The 12,726-nt window shown below is 37.1% G+C and overlaps 1 protein-coding gene across 1 annotated transcript in view; it reads right to left on the bottom strand.

Annotated features, from left to right (window-relative positions):
* LOC129564584 (transmembrane 9 superfamily member 2-like) overlaps window positions 1–12,726 on the bottom strand; it is an 87,541-nt gene that overhangs the window by 27,699 nt on the left and 47,116 nt on the right. The gene's annotated exons all lie outside the window — the stretch shown is intronic.

Below are 12,726 nucleotides of genomic sequence, written 5' to 3'. Positions count from 1 at the left end.
ACATCCCACTCATCTTTGCAGCTCCAGAGCCTAGCAGAAAATAAATAGGGTGTGGAATAATAAACCATTGAAAAACAATATGCAATAGAGTAAACACAATTAAGAAAATACATATATTAAAAACAGATTTTAGAATACTAGACTGAAATGGGCTATATGAAGCCTCGTGTCAAACAAGTATTCATTTAAAACCAAGAGTTTTACAATGATTTCCTGTAAGAAAGTTCATTAAAAATTATCTTACACATATCTCTTTTTTTTTCAGAGCCTTCCTAACAAAGATTCTGCCATATAATTTCTATTAATAGCTCTAAGTGATGGGGGGGAAATGTTTACTATCTTGCAGACATTTTCAGCTTCCTCTTTTTGACCGATGCTAAAGCTGAAACTGCAATACTTTGGCCACCTCATGCGACGAGTTGACTCACTGGAAAAGACTCTGATGCTGGGAAAGGTTGGGGGCGGGAGGAGAAGGGGACGACAGAGAATGAGATGGCTGGATGGCATCACCCACTCTGTGGACATGAGTTTGAGTGAACTCCGGGAGTTGGTGATGGACAGGGAGGCCTGGCGTGCTGTGATTCATGGGGTCGCAAAGAGTCGGACATGACTGAGCGACTGAACTGAACTGAACAGGAGGTAGAGAAATCTTAAAAGCTGTTTCACATGTAGTGCAGATAGGGCTCAAAGTTATTAAAAGTCCTTTTAAATTCCAGCATAGTGTAAGAAGCATTTTTGGGAATGGTGGCCAGTTTGATTTGTTTTTAAAAAGTATATTTGCCAAAGTGGGGTTGGGAGATGGTAGGAGTGGGAGTTTTGGGATTAGCAGATGTAAACTGATATACACAGAATGAATAAACAACAAGGTCCTACTGTATAGCACAGAGGACTACGTTCAATATCCCGTGATAATCATAATGGGAAAAGAACATGAAAAGAATTTAAGATGTTATGGAAAAATCTGAACAAACTTTTCGGCCAAACCTGTGCAAGTGTGTGTGACTGAATCACTTTGCTGTACAGCAGAAATTAACACAACACTGTAATTCAACTATATTTCGATAAAAAAAATTTTTACGTATATTGACAAAAACCTACTTGTGTATACAACCTTGTATGTAAATAAGATTTTTTTCCTCTTGATACTACCTCAGAAACTTAGTCTCATTTAAGTAATTAAGTATTTGGTTAGATTATTTCAAGTAGATTTTTGTATTCTGGATTTACAATTTTGTTGACACATAAAGATTTTGGTGATCAATTTGCAAGTATTTGTTAATCCTTGAGTATAAGAATCTGTTTTTTCTCTGCATGATTTCAATACCTTTAGACCATGAAATTTTTGTACCTTATATCCATGGATATGTTCCAGTGTCTCCTGGCTTATAGTCTATGGAACTTGAATAGAATTTGTGTCCTGCTGCTGTGTGAAAACTGTATAAATCTTAATTATATTGAATTAATTCATACTGCTTTTCAGGTCTACTGTGTCCTTTTACTTTTCTGTCTATTCATTCTATTAATGTTTTAGAGTTTGATATTGAAACTTCCCCTAAAAATCTTAATTTATCTACTTAAAAAAATAATTGTAATATATAGTGGAACTACATATAACTTTGTTTTGTATTTTCCAAGTCTCCTGTAATTGTGTTATACTTCCATAATTTAAAAAATTTAAAAAAATTTTTAAAGAATCTGTTTTTTTAAAATAGTATTTAATATTTTACAGCCTAACTAAGTGTAATGGAGATCACTATTTTAAATCTAGAAATAAACCATCATGTATGTAAAGATGAATAATTTCAAGATGCTTGGGGCTGGTGTATTGGGATGATAAGGTTTTTATTACTGTTTTATTTGAAATGTTTTATGAACTGGCTTAATTCTGTTTAAAGTTTAACTGTGTGCTTATGGTTTATTTTGTATAAATTTTACAATAAAATAATTTAAATCTTCCCCCAAAATAAAACAAAGTGTTTAAATTAGCCATTCAAAGTCAGCAGGTCAACCCCTAAGTCTAATGGATAAATCACCAGGCAAGCCCAACTACTATGCCTGTAGATGTGCCTAGAAAATCCCATGGATGGAGGAGCCTGGTAGGCTGCAGTCCGTGGGGTCGCTAAGGGTCGGACGCGACTGAGCGACTTCACTTTCACTTTTCACTTTCACACATTGGAGAAGGAAATGGCAACCCACTCCAGTGTTCTTGCCTGGAGAATCCCAGGGACGGGGGAACCTGGTGGGCTTCCGTCTATGGGGTCACACAGAGTCGGACACAACTGAAGTGACTTAGCAGCAGCAGCAGCAGATGTTCCAGACAAGGTTAATCATAGCTACAGGTGAGTATGGGTATCAGTGGTGCAGATTTGAGTGTTTCTGACAGGGATTCATCCCTTCCTCTCTTTTAACATTTATTTGACTACGCTGGGTCTCAGTTGCTGCATGTGGGATCTAGTTCCCCAATCAGGGATTGAACCTAGGCCTTCTGCATTGGGAGCATGGAATCTTAACCACTGGACCACCAGGGAAGTCCCATGAGTGTTTCTGAAAGCCTAAATGATGAGGTTGAAAAGATAGGCAGAAGTTAGATTCTGGAAGGCTTTGAATGTCTGGTTAAGGAATATAGACTTTATCCTGTCAACACCAGGAAGCAACTGAAGGGTTTTTACACTCAAAGCTGTGAGGTACTCCATGCAATTTTCCGGAAAGGTGAATCTATAGCATTCCAAAGGACAAATCTAAGGGAGGAGATACTAGAGGCAAGGAGACTAGATATAAAGTGTTAAGAATCTGTACAATGTGATGATGGTTAAAATGTAAAGAATGGATACAAAAGACATGAAGAATTAAGACTTTGGGTTAAAGTTTACACATTGAATGCATATTTAGTTCTGCTCCCTTATCAAAACCCTGATAAAATTATAGCAAAGGAATTTTTAAAGGCATAAGGATGGGGGGATGTTGTAAAGGGGAGAAGACATAAGCAGCAAAGTTTGGAAACCCGACAGCAGACAAATAGTAACCGAGTTAGTTGGAGTGCGAACCTGTATCCTAAGTCATCAGTAGAAAAAGCTGAGAGGCAACTCAATTTATACCACAGAGCTCCAAAAAGGCTCGGGAATTTGTGGTGCCAGGTACCTCTACAGGTAGGGATGAAGGAGTGGCCAAAACCAGAAGGACTGGTTCAAAGTCAGCCTGAGATGCTGACAGACCTGCAGATTCTGTCCCCCACCCACCAACTCTGCAGAACCAAAAAACATCACTTCACAACCCCTGCAGAAGATAGGAGGGTTAGTTCCTTAGAGAAGATTCCTGAAACTCAGGAAAAAACTTTACCAAGACAATTTAAGATCCTCAGAGAAATTAAAGGAGACATTGCAATCATGAGACAGGAAGAGGAAATTAAAGACTTTTGAGAAAATAGAAGAGTTCTTGCTGTTGTGTTTTTGCTTTGTGTCAGCTGTGCCACAGGACTTGTGGCATCTTAGCTTCCCTGACCAGGGATCCAGTCTGTGCCCCCTGCAACAGAAGCACAGAGCCCTAACCACTGGAATGCCAGGGAATTCCCTAGAAGAGGTCTTAGGAATTAAAAGTATGACCAGAGGCACTTGTATGTGAAATCTAAAAAAGAAATAAATAAATAAACTTATTTACAAAATGGAAAGAGATAGACATAGAAAATAAACTTATGGTTATCAAAGGGGAAAGTGAAGTGAAAGTTGCTCAGTGGTGTCTGACTCTTTGTGACCCCAGGGACTATACAGTCCATGGAAGTCTCTAGACCAGAATACTGGAGTGGATAGCCTTTCCCTTCTCCAGCGGATCTTCTCAACCCAGGGATCAAACCCAGGTCTCCACATTGCAGACAGATTCTTTACCAGCCGAGCCACCAGGGAAGCACAAGAATACTGGAGTGGGTAGCCTATCCCTTCTCCAGAGGGTCTTCCTGACCCAGGAATCGAACCAGGGTCTCCAGCATTGCAGGTGGATGCTTTACCAACTCAGCTATCAGGGAAGGAAAGGCGAGGAGAGGAATAAATCAGGAGGTCGGGATTAACATATGAAGCCCATCAGGCCTCTCTGTCCATGGAATTTTTCCAGGCAAGAATAGTGAAGTGCGTTGCCATTTCCTCCTCCAGGGGATCTTCCCAACCCAGGGATTGAACCCGTGTCTCCTGTGTCTCCTGCATTGGCAGACAGGTTCTTTACCATTAGCGCCACCTGGGAAGCCCATATATACACACTGCTATATATAAAATAGATAATCAGCAAGGACCTACTGTATAGCACAGGAAATGATACTCAATATTTTATAATAACCTATATGGAAATGACTCTGGAAAAGAACATTTATATATGTGTGTATATATATATACACATATATATATGGTAGATAGATACATGTATAACTGAATCACTGTTCTATACACCTGAAACTAACACACTATAAATCAACTATACTCCAATTTTTTAAAAAAATGACAAGGTGAATTTAAACCTTAGTAAAAGGGTTGGAAGATAAAGCTGATGAAATGTCTTAGAAAGCAGTTTGAAAAGAGAAAGAAATGAAAAACAGGCAAGAAAAAAAGGGAAAATTAATGATCAACCCAGGTAAATGTAAAACAGAAGTTACATGTTGAGTTCTTTCTGAATATCTTTTAGGGATAGTAAGTAATTTGCTGAAGATCAAACAGCTGAAAAGAAGCAGAGCTGGGATTCTTACTCAGATGTATGTGGTTTTTGGTTTTTGTTTTTGTTTTTTTAACAGCAAGCTTTCTTCATCCCACTGTGCTATAATAAAGCCTCTACAGTAGGAACCAACCAGACCAATCGTATCTACCTTCTCCTCCCCAAAACATTTTGTCAAAGATCAGAGACAGGGAATGAGGTGACAGCCACTTGATGCTGCACCAGGTTAGGCTTTGAGGTCTACTGTTTAGACAATCTCTGATTTCAGTCTTCAGTTGTAAATTCTCTCAAGGACCATTCCAGTTCTAGTATTTCAAGGCTTCCTTCATATTTTCCATCTATTTTCAATTTCTTACTTAGGATCATTGTTTTGGATCCTTCCCCATCCCTCATTATAAGTGATTTTGTCCTTTCTAAACCTTCTTTCATTTTATTCTTTTATTCTTTTTTTACTCATTTATTCTTTCATTTTACTATTTCTACTTCACCTTTCCTCCTTGCGTTTACAGACTCTTCCATTAACAGTTTTTTCAGTAGGCATATCTATTCTGCTCTTTAAAGGCTCATACTTTGCTCCTGTTAGAGATATAGCTTCTAGTCCTTTCAAACAACAGTATGTACAACAATAAAACCTCCACCTTACGTCTCATCAGTTTCTGGCTTCTCAATAAGGGAGTTCAGTTTCCCATGATTTAACCATACTTCCTTAAATGTTTTTTTTAATACCTTTCTGCTCTAATGAATTTGTTTAGCCGCAATATTCCTCTGCCACATTTTCTAGCTTTGGAAAGATTCATTTTAGCTGCTATCTTTCCATAGCCAGAAAAATTACTTCTCAGTTGACAAATCATAACCTTCTTTCTTATATATAAACTCAATTAACCCGTCTCAACGATTTCCCTTTAGAAAGTACACTCTAGAATGCCAATATGTGTTTAACAATTCTGTAACTGTCCTTCCATTTCATGTTTTTATATTCTAAGTATTTCTTCCTTTGTCAATGTCTAATTATTTCTAGACCTTTTCATAGAATCTTAAACAGCAAAACTAGAAGGAAACTTAAGAGGTCACCTGGGTCCATCTCCTACTTGAAACATTTATTCACACATTCATCAAACATTTATTGAGTACCCATGAGTTAGGCCCTGGTGTTCCAAGATAAATAAAACAAAAATCCTTGCTCTGAAAAAGCTCAGTCTAGTGGGGAACAGAGATAAACAAATTACAACATAGGAAATACTACAGCAGATAGTAGATATAAAACAGTAGGAACACAGAAGAAGAGAGCGACCAAAACTGCTTTGTAGTTCCAAAAAAATTTCACAATCCATTAGTTCATTTACTTTTCTAAATGACTCTGTGACACAAGCATTACATGCAAGGAAATGGACAATCAGAAAGGTTATAGGACTTATCCAAAGTCACTTAGCTAATACTGAGTACTAGAATTCAACCTTCCTTCTTCTAATTTTAAAGTTTGGGTACACGCCCATCAACCTCTGCTGACTTCCCTTTCTTACCTACCACTTTTGGAGCTACATGCAGCAAAATGACATCCTTTAATAATTCTACTTTTTTCAATTTCTCTTAGGAAGTGTATGCTCATTAATTGAACTGCTTCTCCATTTAAATTCAAAACCATTTTTACATTGTCCATGTCCATATCATGAGGCACTGAAACTCTCTTTCAACTTACCACATTCTAACAAATAAGAATCCCAGTACCTTAAGATTCTCCCTCTCATCTACTTAAGAAAGCCCCTAAACCTCTTGAAGAGAATATGTGCTTTGTATCACGTCTGGTTTATTGCTTTTAAACTGTGTTCAATTCTACTAACAGAAATAGGAAACTGAACCTGTCTTGCATTTTAAATTATTCACATGATTCAATCATTTACTAAACACTTACTCTCTATAAACCACTTATACTTCATATAAGGCACTGGGCTACACACTGTGAAAGATACAAAAATGAATAAGACACTCACCCACATGAGTCTTAGAATGTAAAATGAGAGATAAGACATATCATTAATAACTCAATCTGAGGAATACTGTGGTGAGCATTGTAATAACGGTAATAGACATTGTACAATTTCAAAACATGAAAGTGGTGGTGAGCTGGAAATTAAAGAATGAATACAAATTTGGCATTGGAAAATTGAAACAAAGGGGCTACAAATAGATGGAACAGCTTGAGCAAAGTCCTGTTAGTTGAAGAAAATAGTAGCTAATAAACCAGTTACCATTTATTAAACAATTATTATGTGCTTTATTAAACACCTATTATTAGGCTTCCCTTGTAGCTCAGTTGGTAAAGAATCTGCCTGCAGTGCAGGAGACCCGGGTTCGATCCCTGGGTTGGGAAGATCCCCTGAAGAAGGAAATGGCAACCCACTCCAGTATCCTTGTCTGGAATATCTCATGGAGAGAGGAGCCTGGTGGGCTGCAGTCCATGGGGTCGCAAAGAGTCGGGCACAACTGAGCAACTAACACTTACTTACTTATTATGTGCTAGGCACTGTTACAAAAGATTTAATACATTATCCCATTTAATCCTCACAACAATCATATGAAATACATAATACCATTATTTCCATACTGCAGATAAAGAAACCTAAGATTAGAAAGGTAAAATAACTTGCTCAAGGTCCCATGATTAGAAAATGTTATTTAAAACTCTTTTTTTGCCTATCAAATTTAAAAGGCAACTGCATAATGCAGTAATTATAAATCTGTGTTGATGAGCACACAAAGCATTAAGATGTAACTTGTATAACAGCACAAAGGAGGAAAGAGGGAAAGAAGCTATATAAGAGCATATAATATTTTTAATAATATTGTAATTAAGTTGGTATTAAATTGAAACATTAATTGTAATACATAATGCAACCACTGAAAACAAACTCCAAAAAAACTGTAAAAGGAATGATAAGGGAATAAAAACAGTACACTAAAAATATTTATTTAACACAACAGAGAACATTAATGAAAGAACAAAAAAGACTTAAAATTTATAAAAAGAAAATAGCAAAATAGCAGATGTAAATCCTACTTTACCAATAATTTCATTAAATGTACATGAATGAAATATTCCAATTAAAAGGCAGAGGTTGGCAAAAGGGACCCAAAAAAATGATCCAAATAAATGATGTCTACAAGAGACACAATTTTGATTCACAGAAACAGATTGAAAGTGAAATGATTTAACATATAGTTCACTCTTGAACAAAATGGGTTTGAATTGCCTGAGTTCACTCATACATGGATTTTTTTTCAATAAATACATAGTGCAGTGCTACACAATCTGCTATTGGTTGAATCTGTGGATGCAGAACCACAGATACAGAGGGCTGACTCTACAGTTATACACAGATTTCCAACTGTGCAGGGATTCAGGGCACCTAGCCACCATGTTGTTCTCGGGTCAACTATATAAGAGATCTATATAAGATCTCTAGATATATATAGATAGATAAATAGATAGATCATGCAAACAGTAACCAAAAGAAAGCTAAAGTGGCTATACTTCTATCAGACAAAATAGACTTTAAGACAAAAAGCATTATGAAAGGTAAAGAAGGACTTCTATAACAATAAAAGTGTTGGGACTTCCCTGGTAGTCCAGTGGCTAGGACTCCACACTCCCAATGCAAAGGACCTGGGTTCAATCCCTGGTCAGAAAACTGGATCCCACATGCTGCAGCTAAAGAGCCTGTGTGCTGCAACTGAAGATCCTGCATGCTACACGAAGATCGAAGATCCCGCAGCCAAATGAATAATTTTAAAAAACAATAAAAGTGTCAATCAAGAATATATAACAATTATAAATACATATGTATGTAACAGCAGAATCCAAAAAAATATATGAAGCAAAAACTGATAGAACTGAAGGAAGAAACAGAGAATTCAACAATGATAGTTGGAGACTTGAATACCCACTTTCAATAATGGATAGAAGAAAACTAGATAGAAGATCAACAAGGAAATGAAAGATTTTAACAACAGTGTACACCTACTAGACCTAACAAACATCTGTAGAACACTCCACTCATTGTCAGCAGAATACACATTCTTCTAAGTGTATATGGAACATTCTCGAGGATAGACCGGTTAGACCATAACACAAGTCTCAGTAAATTTAACAGACCTGAAATCACACAAAGTATAATGTAATTGAAAGGAATTAAAGAAGACCAAATAAATGAAAAGACATCCTGTGTTCATGATTTGAATATTTAATATTAAGATGGCAATATCCCCCAAACTGACCTGCGGATTCCATGTAACCTTATCAAAATTCCAGTCAGCTATTTGAAGAAATTGAAAAGTTTTTTCTAAAATTCCTAGGGTCTTCCCTGGTAGCTCAGCAGTAAAGAATCTGCCTGCAATATGGGAGATCTAGGTTCAATCCCTGGTTCCAGAAGATCCCCTGGAGAAGGGCATGGCAACCCACTCCAATATTCTTGTCTGGAGAATTCCATGGACAGAGGAGCCTGGCAAGCTACAGTCCATGGGATCACAAAGAGTCAGACACAACTGAGAGACTAACACTTTCACTTTTTCTGAAATTCATATGGAAATGCAAAGTTTCCGAATAGCCAAAATATTCTTGAAAAAGAAAAAAGTTGGAGAATTCTCACTTCATAATTTCAAAATTTATAAAAAGCTACAATAACCAAGATGATGAGTACTGGCCTAAGGATAGACATAGACTAATGGAATAAGATTGAGAGTTCAGAAATAAGCTCATGTATTTGTGTACATTTGAATTCCGATAAGGGACTCAAAACAATTCAACTGGGGCAGAAGAGTCTTTTCAACAAATAATGTCAGGACAACTGAAAATCCATGTACAAGAGAATGAAGTTAGATCCCTACCTCTCACATATACAAAAAAAAAAAAAATTAACTCAAAATGGACCAAAGACCAAAATTTAATATGTAAAACTAGAAAACTTTTATAAGAAAGCATAAGCATCAATTTTAGTGACCTTGGATTAGCTTTCTTAAATATGACATCTAAAGCACAAGCAACCAAAGAAAAAGTAAATAAATGTCTTCAAAATTTTCAAGTTTTGTACTTCAAAGAACACTATCAAGAAACTGAGATGACAACACATAGAAGACATGAAAATATTTACAAATCATATATCTGATAAGTATCTAGTAACCAGAATATATAAAGAACTCTTACAATTCAATAATAATAAAAAAAATCCAATTTTAAGATGTGCAGGGACTTCCCTGGCAGTCCAATGGTTAAGACTCTATGCTCACAATGCATGGGGCACAGGTTTGATCCCTGGTTGGGGAATTAAGACCCCACATGCCAATGCAGCCAAAGTAAATTAATTTTTAAAAAGTGAGCCAAGGATTTGAATAGACATATTGCTAAAGAATATATACAAATTACCAATGAGTAATGAAAAGAGGCTCCATACCACTAGTCACCAAAAAATTTAAGTTAAAACTACAATAAAATATCACTTCATAATAATTAGGATGGCTGTACTCAAAAACAGATAGGGAATTCCTTGGTAGTCCAGTGGTTAGGACTCTGCACTTTCACTGCCAAAGGGCTGGGTTAGATGTCTGGTCAAGAAACTAAGATCCTTCAAACTGTGTGGTGTGGATATCACATATATCACAATCATACATGTGATAAGGAGTTAAATTCCAAAATATATAAAGAATTCAAACAACTCAATAGCAAAAAAACAACGATTAACAAAGGGGCAGAGGACCTGAATACACATTTTTCCGAAGACACAGAAATTGTCAACAGATATATGGAAATCACTAATCATCTCAGGGAAATGCAAATTAAAACTGCCATAAGATATCACCTCACACCTGTCAAAATGGCTATCATTAAAAAGAGAAGAGACAATTGTTGGCAGGATATGGAGAAAAAGGAACCCTTATGCACTGTTGGTGGGAATCTAAATTGGTATAGGCACTATGGAAAACAGTATGGAGGTTCCCCCCCCAAAAAAATTTCTTTTTTGGCCACACTATGCAGCATGTGAGATCTTACTTCCCCAACTAGGGATCAAACCCATGCCCTTGCAGTGGAAGTGTGGTATCTTAACCACTGGACCGCCAGGGAAGTCCTCTCCACAAAATTTTTAAATAAAATTACTATATGATTCATCCATCCTACTTCTGGGTATATAAAAGAAAATGAAAACAGGATCTCAAAGGGATAGCTGCACTCCCATGTTCATTGCAGCCTTATTCAAAACCTACTCAAGGCCTCATTAATTAGAAAGAGACAGAATTAGGAAATGAACCCCTGTGTGTACAGAATGTAGGGTGTGTGTGTGTCTGATTCTAACACCTGTTCTGGTAACCTTCAATGCTACCTCTCCACTTTAATATATGGTAACCTAGATAGCAAATTAAAAAGCAGAGACTACTTTGCCAACCAAGGTCTGCCTAGTCAAGGCTATGGTTTTTCCCGTGGTCATGTATGGATGTGAGAGTTGGACTGTGAAGAAAGCTGATCACTGAAGAATTGATGCTTTTGAAATGTGGTGTTGAAGAAGACTTTTGAGAGTCCCTTGGACTGCAAGGAGATCCAACCAGTCCATCCTAAAGGAGATCAATCCTGGGTGTTCATTGGAAGGACTGATGCTAAAGCTGAAACTCCAATACTTTGGCCACCTCATGCAACGAGTTGACTCACTGGAAAAGACTCTGATGCTGGGAAAGGTTGGGGGCGGGAGGAGAAGGGGACGACAGAGGATGAGATGGCTGGATGGCATCACTGACTCGATGGACATGAGTTTGAGTGAACTCCAGAAGTTGGTGAGGGACAGGGAGGCCTGGCGTGCTGCGATTCATGGGGTCGCAAAGAGTCGGACACGACTGAGCGACTGAACTGAACTGAACACATGTATATGGTATACAATGTGAAAAGTAAAAAGAAACATAGAGAAACAGTGAAAATAAGTATAAAACAGTTTCCTTCACATTCCTGTCCCCCAGCCATGCAGCAACCTACCTAGGGGACAACCACTGTTAACAGCTGCTTTTCAAATTAAAAAAAAATATTTTCATAAAACTGTGGTTTGATACTGAACCATTTCATAGTCCCTGTAACCCTGAGCCATGTTATTATGGACCTCCACTCGAATTTTTAAATTTTTCTGTGTAAAACACTCTTCAAAATTGATCCCATAGAAAACAAGATAAAAACAGCTCATAGTGCACTGAAAATGCTAATGCTTTTCCAGACATTAATTGTTCAATTTAGTTAATCAAGCTTAGTGACACAGCATATTCTAATTCTTTTAAATTTTCTATTCTAATGACGTAACTTCTTTTTACAATGAGATGGAACATCTGTCTGATGAAAAATAGGCCATTATTATTCATCTGAAGCCACGAAGGCAGTTTCAGGAGAGATTTACATTTATTTCCTCTCCAGTGCCTAGCATAATGCATTAAATATAGCAAAAAAAATTTTTTCAAAAATACAACAAATACATTGAATGAGTAACTAAATAATGAAGAAAATAGTAGATGGTTTATTGACTAGTTCTTGCTCGCAATATCCCTTGTATTACAATCCAGTATAATGACTTTTGCACAATGGCACTTTTGTGCCAAAGTTACTCAATTTCAGATTCATCTGAGTCTTGAACTTGAAGCAACAAATATCTGAAATATTGTCAAGGACATTGCTTTTTTAAATTTATTTATTTTAATTGGAGGCTAATCACTTTACATGTCAATGTAGAGACAGCAAAAGAGACACAGATGTATAGAACAGTCTTTGGGACTCTGTGGGAGAGGGTGAGAGTGGGATGATTTGGGAGAATGGCATTGAAACATGTATGTTGTCATATGTGAAACGAATCACCAGTTCAGGGTCGATGCATGTTACAGGATGTTCAGGGCTGGTGTGAGGGGATGACCCAGAGGGAGGATAAAGGGAGGAGGGAGGTGGGAGGGGGACTCAGGAAGGGGAACTCATGTACACCCGGGGCGGATTCATGTCAATGTATGGACATTGCTTTCTTACATAAA

Source organism: Moschus berezovskii, chromosome X (genome assembly GCF_049115385.1).
Source record: "Moschus berezovskii isolate FMDL1 chromosome X, NW_MosBer_1.0, whole genome shotgun sequence".
Lineage (NCBI taxonomy): Eukaryota > Metazoa > Chordata > Mammalia > Artiodactyla > Moschidae > Moschus > Moschus berezovskii.
This window is presented reverse-complemented; position numbering and strand designations above follow the sequence as displayed.